This window comes from Amphibalanus amphitrite, unplaced genomic scaffold (genome assembly GCF_019059575.1).
Source record: "Amphibalanus amphitrite isolate SeventyFive unplaced genomic scaffold, NRLGWU_Aamphi_draft 000066F_arrow, whole genome shotgun sequence".
In the NCBI taxonomy this organism is placed as follows: domain Eukaryota; kingdom Metazoa; phylum Arthropoda; class Thecostraca; order Balanomorpha; family Balanidae; genus Amphibalanus; species Amphibalanus amphitrite.
This window is the reverse complement of record NW_024881562.1, coordinates 111,894-127,336: the sequence shown is the minus strand read 5'-3', so window position 1 is coordinate 127,336 and position 15,443 is coordinate 111,894. Positions and strand designations below refer to the sequence as shown.

General features: G+C 50.4%; 1 protein-coding gene across 2 annotated transcripts in view; it reads left to right on the top strand.

Annotated features, from left to right (window-relative positions):
* The window catches only part of LOC122378836 (zinc finger protein 768-like), a 62,465-nt gene that overhangs the window by 27,348 nt on the left and 19,674 nt on the right, over positions 1-15,443 (top strand). Inside the window, exon 2 of one of the 2 annotated variants that reach the window (XM_043360370.1) lies at positions 2,538-2,604. The gene's annotated coding sequence lies outside the window, so the exon portion shown is untranslated. The remainder of the gene's footprint in view (positions 1-2,537; positions 2,605-15,443) is intronic. The other variant, XM_043360369.1, reaches the window with a different exon arrangement.

Genomic DNA, 15,443 nt, shown 5'->3' with positions numbered 1-15,443 from the left:
GCCTTATCAGCGTCTGCTGGCCACGGCCGATCGCCGGCCATGACTCAGGGGGAAGGAGGTTTGTTTAGCGCTGACAGCACTGAGCACCACATCACGTCAGGGCGGAGTAGGATGGCCGGGTCAGTGTCGCACAGCCCAGACACTCAGCCGACACGCGGTGTCAGAATTTACGGGTGCTTATTTTTACTTACGATTATCTGAAATTTTCCATGGTACTGTATTAAACGGGGAGCGGTACAAAACTCTACTACCCTCTTCGTAAACGCTAAGTTTCAGACTTTTTCGGTAGAAGGTCAGTTTTTAGTTACACCAACAGGCGTGTTTTGCTTTACGGATGTAAAGGGTCCGTCATATGTAATGTTTAACTAACGACGGCCACCGGTCAGGTAGCTTTTCCAGGGTGTGATTTGAATTTGCAATCCTCATCTCTTACGAATCATTAACCATCAGTACAGGCAGAAAACATGACACAAGGTTTGCGCCTCCCATTTAATAGCAGTGATGCTTTGAAGGACATATGCGCTTTGTTTAGCTAGCTGGCACCCCATGGTATGGCAGTGAGGCGACCGGGCACCAGAGAAGCCCATCTGCGGCTCTCAGAACAGGCGCCGTTTCTCGGTACCAGAAGCGCAGCTGCCGCTAGTGGGATGGCTCACGGCAGCACTATGTCAGCGGTCGCCCAGCCCTTCAGGTCACTCACCCACTGGCACGGCCTCTCAGTCTCGACATTGCTGTTCGGAACGCCGGGGCAATGCCATGGTGAACTGTTTCGGCGAACAACTGCGCGCTTCTGTCGCCGCCCCCTCCCCTGCCGCCCACACGATATACCAGTGACCCGCCCGCGGCCGCCACTCACGTCCGCCCCCACCCCCGCCCCCGCCCCCGCCCGTCGGAGGCCGGCTGATACTGCCACTGTCCCATCAGCGCCCCACCCCGCCCCCGCCCCCTCTCTCCCCAACCCGGCCCCGCCCCGCGCTAGGCCCGGCTCGGCAGCCTTTGCAATAAACACCGCCATACCCTGAGCCGCGAGTCGCGGTCGAGAGCGGGTGAGGAGGACCCGTGAGGAGGGAAAGGAAAACATTGAAGTAGGGGTGGAAAAGGAAGAGAAGGAAGGCAAGGAGGAGATGAATTTGATTGATGGGATTTCTAAACCAATAAATCATGGTGCATTTCATACGCCGTGGGATGTGCGCTTGCGGAACAGTGAGTAGCATACTGCTCTTGCCAAGCAGAAAGGTACCGCTTCAGATTATGATGCTGTGCTCTTTTTGTGGTCTCCCCTGGTCCGCGACTCCCCCGTGTGAGCAGACGTTTATTGCTGCACCCAGTTTCATTAACCATAATAATTAGTTTCAATGCAACGTCATCAAGTATTTAGGAAATGTGAACACGTCAATTATACGCGTCACTCTATTGTCGTACTATGACAAAACTGCGGACCCGTCTATAGAATCATTGAACTATTAAGCTGGTGAGGAATGCACGGACTTTGGGCTGCGTTTGCAGACTGCTTGTCGTCTCAACAGGTCCACTGACCTCTGACGTCACCGGTGACTGGTGGGCTGACGTCACGAAGACGTCTCTAATTGGCAAATGATGCATAAACTGCCGCATTTATACGCAGTCGTCGGACCACTCTGGAGAGCCCTAGAACCAGCTTCGCCTCGACATAGTTTCCTCTCCTGCCGTCTACCGCCCTGTGGCTGTCCTCCCATGACTTCTGCCCTGTCTGCCCAACTTTCCCATGACTGTGTGTATTGGTTCGAATCAGAAGTTTATCTTACCACCTGTTTGATCGCTTCGTCGCCTGGGAGGCACGGTCGTATGTGAGAACTGTAGCGCCCGCGCACAATTTGCAGCTGATGTAGCGCCTGAGGGAGACGATGCTGGCAGAACCACCAAGGCCCCGGGCCGTAGAGAGGAAATTATTCAGCGCTCAACTCTGGAAGCTCATGTTATTATCCTGTCGAAGTGGCATCACTTACCAGGAAGCGAGCATTAGAGGAACGACGTACCCGCTCTGACAGTGGCACAAGAAGAAATATATTGTGCTGCTGGGCCGTGAATTCGGTGTAGTGAAATTAACTGTGTGTTCTACTAGGTGTTAACCATTCATCAGCATTTTCTGTGTAATTACATGTTACATTCCATGGCCATGTGGAATTAATTACAAGAGAAGTATCAACATAATTAACAGTGAAGATCACTGACCGTTTCATGGCGGTAGTCTATCCTTCAAGTGGCTGTAGTTTATCCTTCAAACGTCACTGCGTTCTCCACGACTGCCGTCGCATCACTCTCACTAGTCGCTGCATTGACCGAGGTGAAGGCGACGTTCCCATTGACAATGCGACTCTCTGCACCTGCTGGAGGTCAGAAGGGATGTGCCTCGTCGACCCGTGACATCAACAATCCAATCGTGTCGGACAGTGTGCTAGCACATGTAATTATTCATGCTGCTGGTTGGGGCTGAGTTCTTCAGCCGGCGACGGCGACCCCTCTCACTAACTGAGACTAACTGCGCCTTCTTGTTCCAGGAGCTGTGAGATCCGACCGGCGGGGAACGAACACGCAGCCGCTTCATCGGACCTGATCAGAACACAGGTGAGACCTGAGGTATACATACCACCAAGCTCTTTTTTAATTTTGGATCCCCGATGGCATAAGGCAGAGCTGGAGAAAGGGAGGGGAGAAGTGCGGCCTCCGTAGTGGAGCAGCGCTCAGCACTTCTCCTGCGAATGACAGGCATGCGCGGCGGCGTGCCGGTGGTTCCGCAGCTCGTCTCTGCGGCGGCGTCGACTGCCGCCGCAACTGCCGCTTTGTGAAACAGCGGCGGCGGTGGCCGCTGGAGGGCGGACTCAGCCGGTCCGGGCCGGGCCGCCTGCGCCGTGGCCGTTCGTGGCTGCGGTTAGACGGCTGTGTCGCTGCAGATGAACGCCTAATTGCTGGGTGGGCTAGACGGTCAGTCGTTGCGGGTAGACAAGGGATGAGCGAAAAGACCCGACGACCTCGTCGTTGCTGGTCCACCAATGGAAGCTCGACTGGAAGCGAAAATAATTTAAGTTATAATAACATGAATGGTAATTGGTATTAAACAGCTCAATAAACATAGCTCATCCTTATGGATGTCCCTAAAATAACGATAATTGCAATTATCTATCATAAACTCTGAAGGTTTTCTGATCTATCATAAAAACTACAACATATCGCGGGATCCACACTTCAGAAATTTATGATTAATTGCCAAATAAAATTTAATTTGACATCGCTGTCAATACAACACACGGTCGTACTTTCAGAAAATGTAGCAGTCAGCAAAATATCTTGCTATGTAGTTACATATATCCGTTTGCACGCCTTTGTAATGTGGTCGCTGCACTGGTTGGACGATGCTGGCTAGTTGGACATTTCTCTAATATGTTTACCAAAAAATCGTCCATCCTTTCCTCTTTTCGGCGTTGCCTAAAGCAGCTCTGAATGCTCGCTGTCTCTCGGCACCCCAGTTATCCCATGGGGCTGGCGCCGGGCCACCCACCGCGGTCCAACAGTCGCTCTGAGACCGGAGATCTGCGCGGATCGTGACATTGTTCTGAGGACGGACCAACGGAGCCGACCGCGTTCGGAGATGGCCAGACCTAAGTCCTCAAACACGATTGATGCCGAGCTCGCTCTGGATTAAATGGATCGCGCCGACAGCTCTTCCTTTGCTCCTTTTAAGCGTTCATTTGTAATCCGTTCTTCAGCGGGCGGATCTTGTTTCGCATTGTTGCCGACCTCACTCTGCGTCAGGTCTGATTCTTTACAACTTTCCTTTTGCTCGGCTTGTTTTATCCATGGCTGCTGCTTTTCCAAGCTGCCTTTGTGAGGGAGTTTAAATGACATCATTCCCCGAAAACCACCACCAAAATAGCCTAAGGTAGGCAGTATTTACACATATATCCGGGCCAGAAATGTAACCTAACGAAAAAGTGCATGTTCCTTGCATGCAAACGTGGCTAAACCCGTTCTCATATACCGCCCAAGACGTGTTCCTGCTGGATTATGATCTTGTATCTGCGCTGGGTATGCGGAACCAGAGCTTCTCGCCGGCTAGGGAAAGAAACACACCTACCCAAATGAACACACCTTCCCCTGTCGCGCCGGCAGCTCCGGCTGACGCCGAAGACACCCAAATGTGTCTGTGACTCCCAATCGATGAAATATTGGACTGCGCTTGATTGTCACGAACGACTAACCTTCATCAACATAGCAACCGTGCCGCGGCCGGCCGTCTGTGAGTGATTTGTGGCCTTTTAGCCAGTCTTTGCCCCCCCCCCCCCCACACACTCCTCAAAGAGCGGCGTTAGGTCGCAACCCCCCCTCAGAGTTTAAAAGCCGCCCCACCCCCAGATCCCACCCCACCTCTGAACCAAAATGCGCCGGAAGGAAGGGTGCTTTTCCCAGTAGCCACCCTTATACCATTTGCAGAAGGATAGGTGTTTGTCTTCAGCTAATCTGTAGCTCATTTTGTGCACCGCCTTCTCCCTTCTCCGAACCGTGGCGGGCTATGGTCGTCGCTCCTGCGTCGAATGCTAATAATCACGCTTTGTTTATTGGTCTCGGTGATTGGGCGACGGGAAAGATAAATGTGCTTCAAGTAGGCTGCATGACAAGAAGCTTCACTGGAATTCCCGGCGCAAATCACAGAAGCTCGAATCATGCTCTCCACACTTGGCCGGCTAGAAGGTTGGAGGGTGGAGCCCTTGCAGAATGCATCTAAATTCCTCCCAATCGCGATGTCTGTTGAGTTTTACCTTGGCGTTCGTAAGCCCCAGTTTATCATTGGGAACATCCAAAGCGCTTCGGTTATGATGCCGGTGTGCCGAGTGTTTCACGTGAGGACGCAGCGCGGCGATAGGGGTGGCTCAGGCCTCCTCGCCCGGTGCATGCTGTCGCAGTGTGCACGCTATGCACCGTGCACGTGCATGGGCTCGTTTCGAGTCCCGTTAGCCGGGTCTCGTGAGGCGTTTTCAGACGGTGCTGTTGACACCCACGGCACGGGGAACCGGTGACGGCTGTGGTGGCGGCTGTCCCTCAACCCGACACCACGACGGAAAACGGCTCGACACCGGTCACGGAACGAGACAGGCGTGGAAGAAAGCCTTTTCACAAAAAGCCTTACCCAGTGCCCACCGAGACGTAATTCCACGGAAGTTTTCAAGCTTAAGCTGACTATTTTAACTTCAACATTTTTTTTTCTCTTCTAAATGTAAGGTTGACACTAGATCACAGAGGTCCCACAGTGTTGCGACGTTCACCAGCCTGTGTCGGTTTTTACGCGGCCGGCGATAAGCCCTCTGACCACACCAGCTCTAAAATGAAGACGCTGTCCGCTGGCGGAATAAAGCCCATTTATATCGCTGTCGGTAGCTAAACGAAGGGGGTGGAGCCGGCAGGCTGCCGGCGATCTCGCCGAATCGAGCTATTAGCATGCTGACCGGGTGGGCCGACGGTCTGCACAGATGGCTCGGCTGTCACTCTGGCAGCCTGACTGGTGCCGCCCGCCCAACAGGACCGTCCCGGACCTTCCTCGGACCGTCCGGGACCGTCCGGGACCGTCCACAAGCCGTTCCGTACCGTCTTAGAACTTTCCATGAATCGTTTTGAACCGTCCACAGCCCCCCCCCCCCCTCCACACACACACACCCGGACCGTTCGTGGACCTTTCCATCAGTCCAAGGACCAAGCAGGATCATCTACAGGCCATCCTCAGACTATCCACAGACCTTCCATGAACCATCGGACCATCCCGACTGCCGTCTGTGTACCATCGGACCATGCCGACCGTCCCTGATCGTCCCGGACCGTCCGTGGACCGTTGTGGGCGATACCGGCCGCCCCCGAACGGTACTGACCGGACACGAGCGTACTTCGTGTTGGTTTCGATTTCCAGCGTAAACACTGATGTAGCGATACGGACGCGGAAAACGGCGCTGCACTGCGGCGAGGCGCGCGTCCTTGACGCCGCGGCAGGAATTTGGGTGGAGATGGTCCCCGGGTCTGCCGAACGGTATAGAGGAACGGACTGCGCCTCTAGCCGGCTCCTCGCCGCTGCTTCTGAGATGAGCCATTCGGCTTAAACAGTGATCTCACCTTTGTGTATCGCAGCTACCCGGATTATTCAACTTACAGTGTTCTCTCCTAATCCCGAGGAAATGTGCCGGTTTTGTCATGCGGTCAACGTAGGAGTGATCACATGATGCAAGCATTATCGCTCTAAATACCAGATTTCGTTCTATTTAGAATGCTTGCGAATCCTGAGCTGCTACAAGCCGAAAAACAGCTCTTCTCCATAGTAAACCCGCTTGTTTGGTTCGACTTACTGGAGATATTTGTCTTTCCCTTTACGTAGCGGATGTAACATAGGGTGAAGTCACTAAGCCACCCATTCTTTTCCGCCGCTTGGATCTCTTTAAGGCAGCTTTTCTCTTTTACATGTCTACATACCTTTAAAAAGTTGTTAAGGGTGCGTTTCACGCGACCTTTACACCACCTGGCGAGGCTCTTGCCGACATAGAGATACGTTTCTAGACCAGTAGATGACCCTAGCGCTGAACGCCGGTTTGTTGTCATAGGACAAGTATCACATTTCCCCTGTCCATCCATCTGTTAGCGGGGAGGGGTTGGACTGCCGGGCCGCCCCTCCCCATCCGCGCCCCGGGAGTTCGGGGAGGAGTGGCACGGGTCCGCCGCGCCGGTCAGGCCGGGCGGAAAGGACCAGATGTCATGCTCTCAGTCGAACCACATTGGGCCGAACCCGCGCCGACACACACGTTTAGGGAAAGACCGGAAAATGAAAGGGCTAACTGTCCTAACAGAATGAGGCACAGGAAAGCAGCTTCAGTCACATTCATAGCGTTAGCTTCATTAATCCTCGCTTGGAGAAGTGGGGCGTTTTTTGGTCAAACTTGCAAGCTTTTTTTGCCCGTATAAGCGCCGCGAAACTTGGCATAGCTTATCATACCTCAATTTCTCATCGCGTGTGAAATTGTGGAACCCCGGTCTCAGAAGTTTAGATCACCCAGTGCAGACATATGCTCGAATGCTCGGATGCTCGAAACTCGGGTTATTGCATGAGCGATCAGCTTGAGCTACACTGTATATGTAGTGCCGCAGCCGGACTATCGCATCAGAAGGCACAGAAGAATATGCTTTATACAGGGATGTTCACGAAAAACTGACACATTTTATTTCCGAATTACGAGAAAACACTTGCCCTCAGCACGGTGATCATGCTATGTGCAAATAGAGTGGACTTCTAAGTTTTTATTGACATATTTTGGGAATATGTCATTTTCGTTTCTAAGAAGTTACAGCGTATTTTGCAGATGACGAGTTTTTGGAGCAGTGCACGACTCAGCCCGAAACAGGAAATTATCCCCCGTTTTTGGGCACGTGCCTGAAGAATTGCAACACCTCTCACTGCACTCGTCGGGAGTTTTGATGTCCTTTGGGCCGCTGCTACAGACCATGTCACTCACGTGACCTCACAGGAATAGTCCACGGTGTTGAGGTAGAGCGAAATGGCCGGCTATGGGTGAGAGGTGATGCGCGAGACAATGCCCCCTCCCCCCTGTTCTCGTGTGAGACCGATGATCGCGGTTACTGTACGTGTGGTGGCCCTGACGTGCCAGAACCACCAAATGGTGTAGACGTCGACCCATTTCCGCTACAGTAGCTAACAGAAGCCGTTAAAAGATGGCACGGTACCACTCTACAGTGACTGCCAGCATGCGGCCATGGTTTCTGGCATCAGCACTTCCAAGCCTGCCAATTTTGGCATTCCTTAGGAATTTGCCCACAATATGCCAAAAGTATAAAACAAAATCCATCGAAACATTAATATGCCAAATTTTAGACGAATTCGTGGACTGGTTCAGTCGTGGTGGCAGATGGTAGCCGCGAGAGCTTCATTGCTTTTCCGCTAAGTTTTGTCGCCAAGTCAAATTTCCCCATTTTAACGCTTTCTTATTTATTTGAAAACTCGTGTGATGCTACCTAAAGGCGCTATGCACATACAAAACTTTTTTCAACAGGCTTTCGAATGGCATGCAAATCAAGTCTCCGTGAGCTCTCACATGCTCACAAAGTCGTTTTAAAATGTATCAGTTTTTCGTGAACATCCCTGTACAACACTTTTTTTGCAATTTTGTCACCGCTTCAGAGCTAGGTACAGTATAGATGCCCGAGTCCTTTGAAAGTTGCAGTGCACGATGTACTAAGGCCATTGGTAGCTACAACTTGTATGTCTCGGAATCTTATAAGTTCATCCGGACTTAAATCCCCCCCCCCCAGAAATCGTTCGGGTCGAAGCTTTCGAATTGTATCACAAAACTTCGTTAGCGTGTCGTAATGGGGTTCGGGGGTATCTATCGGTCGCAAAATTGAGGGCGTTTTGCGACCGATTGGATTCCCCGTGATGAGGTACAGTCTGTCTTAAAAGTACCGCGCAAAGTGACGGTGGATCCATAAAGCCTGACGGAGGAAGGGCCTGCTATAATTTGAAAGTCACCGAACCAATTGAGCTGGGGAATGGACGAGGATGTCCATTGCTTCGGTGACTCAAAATTGTCAGCCTTTCATTGGTCAGGCTTAGTGGATCCACCGTCACTTTGCGCGATACTTTTAAGACAGACTGTACATCGAAATAGGTACCTTTTTATGCAAAAGTATCAACTTTGAAATTTGATCTTTTTTACCAAACCTTGACCCAACCTCCACCAGAAAGTAACCTAAACCGTCCCTCATGGTCGTCTAGCAAAAACCATTGAGTTGGAAATGAAAAATTGGTCACAAAAAATGCATCACACGGCCCTAATAAAGTTGGGCTCATGTGTTGACTCTTGGTGACCTGACCTGGTATTTTTAGTGACCTCCAATAGCAACATACATCTCCTCCTTTATGTACTCCTCCTCCTGTATGTACTAGGCAACCGACGCTTTATCGATTATTTTCGATAAAATGCCTTTTAATCAATGTTATAACGCATTTTCTAGAAGGCCCGTGAATGGTGAAACATTTTAACTTTGACTTGACCTGTGACGTCATCAGTGACCCTGAGGTCAATGACATTAATGTTCTGAAGGCAACAGGGCTATCGAACGCCTTTTGAATTATGCGAATTCGTCCAATAGTTTCGGAGATACGGGGGGGGGGGTAAAATAGCCCCCACCAGTGTGAGGCTATGGTTATGTGATCTGAGGTCAACCTTTGACCTTGACCTTTCGAAGTCAACACATATACCTATGCTACGAGGCGATTACGAGAGGACTACGGATGCTGCTAATTGCTATTATGCAGTTTTTGGCTAGCTTTATTAGTTCAAAAGTGATACGTGAAAAACTATCTCTAGAGACGCTATTTTGACTGAAATGCAATCAATTATACATCATATTTTGTTGCTAATTCGTTGAGAAACACGGCCATGAAGGTTTCATGCCGCTATCTTTCATAGATTCGCCAATATTGGCTAAGTAATTTGGATAATTGCAGCTTTCCCCGAAATTTGACCTTTGACCTGCCATGACTGGATCAAATATTGAATTAGGGTAAAAAAAATATACCACCAATCGCGAGTAGGTAGGTACTCGTTGAGAGCAATCGACTGCTCTTTGTTGCGAAGCGAGCTACGACGCTTAGTTTCGAAACGCCGAGGGAGGGGTATGAAAAATACCCTCCCAGGGCGAGGGTTTCGACATAACAGTCGAACTGATATTTGGTCTCACGTCACGTAGAATCTATGTCTCCATGGAATTTGTAGGTATTGCTGGTTATTTTCATTATTTAGGTTCAGTACCGACTGCCCAGGTCGGGCCAAATACCTAAATTGTCAAAATATACCTGTTCGCTGTTCGTAATACCACTCACACAAACTTGTGACTTCTTTCAAAGTTGTCAGTTTCTCACAAGCTCTTCCCGGCGTACTCCCGATCAAGAGTGAGAGGCGCGCGATAGCAGACGCATGGCTGGGCGCCGCTCATGGATAGATCGTGGGATGAGTCTCCGACCCGTCTGGTCACGGCGAAACTTAGCAGGGAGGGTTCCGAGCACCTCGACGGCGGCCGAACGCTAGCGGAGCGCCGTAACTAATGGGTGTGACACTGTGTCAACAAACGCCGCTGAGTGGCGAGCCGAGGGGACCGTCGAAACGCGCGGGCCATACAGCCAGAGACATCTCTCGGCGATTTTATGAACTAGCTGTGCAATGACTTTCAAATGAATAGAACTCCATAGTGATGCATGCAACGATGATTCACTCTACAGGATGGTGTAGAGAATCGATGTCTTTATGATTCCTAGCAGCCACATTTTTGAAATTGTTGTCATGGCTTTCATGCAATGCACTGCAAGATGAAAATTGTATCATGCAAAACATAGTACACAATTTGAAAAAAGGCTTGCTAGGAAATGTTTTCCTTGACTTCGTCAGTCCAAAACTGCAAACATCACAGTCGTAGGACAATCCGTTATTGAGTTCTATTCGTTTGAAATTTTGATTTTGCAATATGTTTGTCTCAATTGCTCAGTATGTGTGGATTGCAGAACAACGGTAACCACTCTGTGATGACGAGGTTAACGTCCTTCATAACTGTTAATAAAGCGTACGAAAGGCCATATTTACTTTAATGCGAAATATTACATTAAACTAAATGAAACTAAATTCTCAGTCTACCGAAAGCCCACAAATAAGGATGATTTTGTGCATTATTTTTCAAGACATAGCCAGAGAACAAAGACTGGTATAGTGATCGGATTCTTCTTGAGAGCTTACCGAATTTGCTCACCAGAGTACATCAAGGATGAACTGGAATATATCACAAGAACTTTCATAAAGCTAAAATTTCCAGAGGCCCTGATAATCGACCTGAAACGCAAAGCGTGGGAGATAAAGAAGAGGGCAGATAGACGGAAAGATGAGAATGAGACAAACGAAGAGAAGAAAGATGAAACAAGAACAATGCTCGTTGTTCCTCACAGCAAACAGGTAGACAGTGTCAGTCAGCAACTGTCTCCAGAAATCAGGATGGTCACATCAGGGGGCAAGAAGATAGGACAAATGCTAAAGAAAAAGAAAATCAAGACATCAAACGAAGACAGCATAGTATACAAAATTCCGTGTAGCAAATGTGATAAGGCGTATTATGGTGAAACGGGGAGGGGTCTTAAAACTAGAATTCGGGAACATAGGAACGATTTACGCAACCACAGGGAGACGAAGGCTATCGTGATGCACGCTGATAAAGAGGGACATTTACCGAACTGGAATGGTGCCGAAGCCCTACGCAGCGACCTAAAGAAAACCGAGAGGTGGCTGATTGAGGCGGCATACATCCGAACTGAAAAAGTCACGAACGTATCACAAGGATTTTTCAAGTTACATACGAGCATAGCAGAACGAGTTAAAAAGAAAACGACATGAAGAAACTCTATCGATCGATCGCCGAATTTCCCTTCGGGGAGATGTTTTTGATAAACTGTTTAATACTTTGTAATATTTTTCGAATGCATTCAAAAAATGTATGATTTGTGAAATGTGTTAGATCGCCCATGACTAAGCAAATATAAGCGAAACGTCGGGTAGCTTATCTTTAATTTCATTTAGTTTAATGTAATATTTCGCATTAAAGTAAATATGGCTTTCGTACGCTTTATTAACAATTGTCTCAAATAAAAGTCCTTCATAACATATCCAAAAACGAAGGCAATCGAAGCAACGATGCTCTAGATATTCACGAAAAACGTTTCTCATAGCGTTACGCGTGAAACGCACCCTTAAGTAGAATTTCCTCTCCCTGGTAGGTCCATGCCGTCTCCTGACTGCGGCCATGTTCTGGTAAAATCGCTGGCTGTACCAGTCACCCCCAGCTCCGCCGCGTTTTCACGTGGGTGCACCCCGCCTCCCCGCCTCCCTCCCTCCCCCGACCCGTCCCGGTCTTCCCCCCCCCCCCCCAGTCCGGTTCGGCGGGCGGCCGTCCCAGAAAAGGCCCACCGGTTCCATGAACGGCCGCCGGTCATCGCACGCAGTGGAGGTCGACCGCCGACCGACCGACCTGTCCGACCGCCGCCGAAAAATGGCTGCCGCCGACCGCCGACCGTTTCGCCAGGAGCCGTCCGACACAGGCTGGGGATGTATGTGGGATTGGATCACACGCACGTATGACGGGATTACAGAGCGCCGCTGCAAGTCTGCGCACCGACACCAGATCTCACCGCCATCGCTGTATTTATCAGACATGGAGCCATTTTGAATGCCTGCCCTGCTTGAACAATGAGCAATGTGTATCGCGGCATCTGCGACATGCATCTTTTAGAATGAATAAAACTCTAAAGCCTCCGTCATTCATAAAACGGAGGACAAAAAGCACTGGAGCAATCTCTCTTGATTGATCTGAAAAAAATATTTCCTCTACCAAAATAATGTTTACTCATTTGATATTCGATTGCACTTTAATTTTATGGAACGCCAACTCTTTTACAGCAAGCGAAATTTATGGATCGGAAGCGGAGCCGTTGTCGCCTCCCAGCTACGGATTCGAATGCCGTGAACGCGCGTTCAAACCGGCCGAAATTTCCCAATTACCGGCGTTAACCGAAGTCGACCCAAACCTGTTCTCCTGCCAATCCGCCCATCAGCCGCCTGGCCCGCCCCATCTGAGCCTCCCGGCTTGCTCCAGTCCTGCAGGACTCTTCTTAGGACCTGCGGGGCCACCGGCCTGTGCCGCGCATACTATTATCTACCCATTATCCCGGCCATTATCACGCTGCGTTTATGCACGGATGCGGCAATAAATTGGCAGGTCTGCACAGGGAGCTCATTTGGAGAGGGGGTGGCCGCTGGAGAGCTGACTGGCCGGACGAATGGACTGGCTGGTGGACGGGTTAGGTACTGAGCTACTCCGAGTTGGGCGCTTGAAAAGGAGTGTTACGTTTTTCTCTGTCGTGGAGCTGGATTGGAGCATATCTCAGAGTGGAGAAAGAGAGAGAGAGAGAGAGAGAGAGAGAGAGAGAGAGAGAGAGAGAGAGAGAGAGAGAGAGAGAGAGAGAGAGAGAGAGAGAGAGAGAGAGAGAGAGAGAAGAGAGGAGAGAGGAGAAACCTGTCGCAGGATAGATAAAACTTGACTGTCAAGGACGTTTTGAGTGTGTATCGTGCACTTAAAGACATAAAATTTTGCGCTGAGTGTTCTTAGCTCACCACAGAACAAAGTGGCCCGGTTCATTCATCAAATTTATTTGAGCTGACCAATTTCACTCCACTGATTTGGTAGTCAGAAGGTAGTTGTGGAATTCGAGTGTCCTCTCATGGGTCGCTCACTACTCGTATTCGCCGAGGCTGTGATCGGGTTCGTCGCCTGCGCCCGGGCCGTGCTGAGTGCTGACGGCAGATAAGAGATGTACCGCCCACCTCAACTCCGATCACGAGAGACCCGGCTGGTGAGCCAGCTCCATTGTCGTTATCACTAATGAAATGTGCACACTGCACACTTATTACGCGCAGCGGATGGTCCACCGCCCGCCAGGTATGCGCCACGCATAGTCTGACGAGTTACGGCCGGCGCTCCTGACAGCCGCGCGGGAGTGGCTGAGTTACGGACAGAGTGCTGACGAGTTACGGACGAGCTAGTGCCGGTCGGTGAGTGGGCAGAAATGGACAGACATGGATCTGCAGACGAGCGCTATGGAATTGCTAACGGCTTGTCTGACGGCTGTAACGACCGGAGCCGAGCGACGGTCGGCCCGAGAATCAGACAAGACGCTCTGTCCCCGAGAGGGATGGCTGTCGAGGATACAATGTTTATTTAACTGTGTCTCACACACTAATATCAAATATGCTAACTGTGTACATATTATTTATGTTTGTGGATATGCTCCGAAGTAGCATAGCGGTTTGTTTATGCACCGTGATATTTATTCGAAATAATTCTTTTCGTTCCGATGAAATCCCAGGCGACTAGCCTTATTTATGCATTTCCTGGTAAATGTATCGTACACATATACTTACGCTGACTTAAACTCGTTACAGTTATAGCTCTCGCGGAAGCCTGGGCTAAAATTAGCGGTGCAACTGTCGCCGGTGGTGTCCGCCTGTCCAGCTCGCTGGCTCTGCGGCGTATTTTTACCGTCCACCCCGAGCGTGTCACAGGGAATTAGACGGCCAAGGTAAACCCGCAGAGGTCCACCTGTCAGGGGTCACCCCTCTCCCTCCCTCTCTCCTCCCTCCCTCTCCCCCCTCTGACCGGCGGAGAGGGGTGCTCTCCAGTAGCACAACTGGTCTCGGCCGAGCGGCGCCGGCCGATGACAGAGACCGTCCGAGTCGGGGCGCAGGTGCCGCGCACGAGTCCAAACACACCGGCTACGGTTTATGTGAGTCAAACGTGGTCTCGGGGGCGGCGTCGATTTGGCAGCGACGAGCCGGTTCGTCGGCTGTGATTCACGGGAAGATGGTCTGACGCTCCGGGTGGCCCGGGCGGGGGCGGGGGCGGGGGCGGCGGGGGCGTGTGCCGGTGTCGGACTGGGCAATTTCGGTGTAAGTTTCGGCTGCCGTGTCGGTGTCCGTGTGCGAATGGTTGGGTATTTGGGGTCGATAAAACGTTACGGAATTTCGCGTTTTAATATGACATTTGAATGCCCGGTCTTTAAGGAGACCTTCTGAGGTGTGTCAGAATCGGTTACGTGATATCCCGTTTGCAGCGATGTGTATTCGATGAAATCAGCTAACTAATCCTGTTTAGAATCTGGTTGGGGTCAGCGGGTACGTTGAGCGTGGCTGCAGCGACTGACCGTCAGGCCTGCTGGACTGTCGTACCGGCGACTGTCGCCCCAGCCAGCCGCGTGTGCCGTCAGCGCAGGATTGGCCGGCCGAGACGACAAACTCGTGTCGCCAGTTTTCCGTGATGTTGGTCTCATTTGAGCTATTTCAGTCGAGTTTGATTTTTTATTACCCATCAAACCTGGGTTTAGTGGACGGCATTTTTAATGCGTTAATATTTATATTATTTTCTAGTTTCTGATGCATTTCATTTATCACTTAATTATTAATGTTTTTGTATTTGCCCCCACAATTTAGCACAGAGCACATTCTGAATTCTTCAGCGACACATTTGCGTGTGTTAGGCTCGTCATTAACCTAGTTTCAGCGTTTTAGTTTGATCTTCAGGCGGATCTGTGCATGTGTCTGACGCGTAGATAAGACGACGTTAACGAGTTTTGACGTAATAAGGGCTGCTGGTAGCGGAGGTCAAGACGGCGGTCAAGACGGCTGCTAGCGCCGGTCAAAACTCCGCGGTTCTATCGTCTATATTCTTCCAATAATACTCCCCAAAGTTCTAAAGGGGCGCTCGTTCCTTTTGGCTGCCCGGTATCTTATGCAGATACTAGCTAACCAACTTATAACTAACTTATAAGC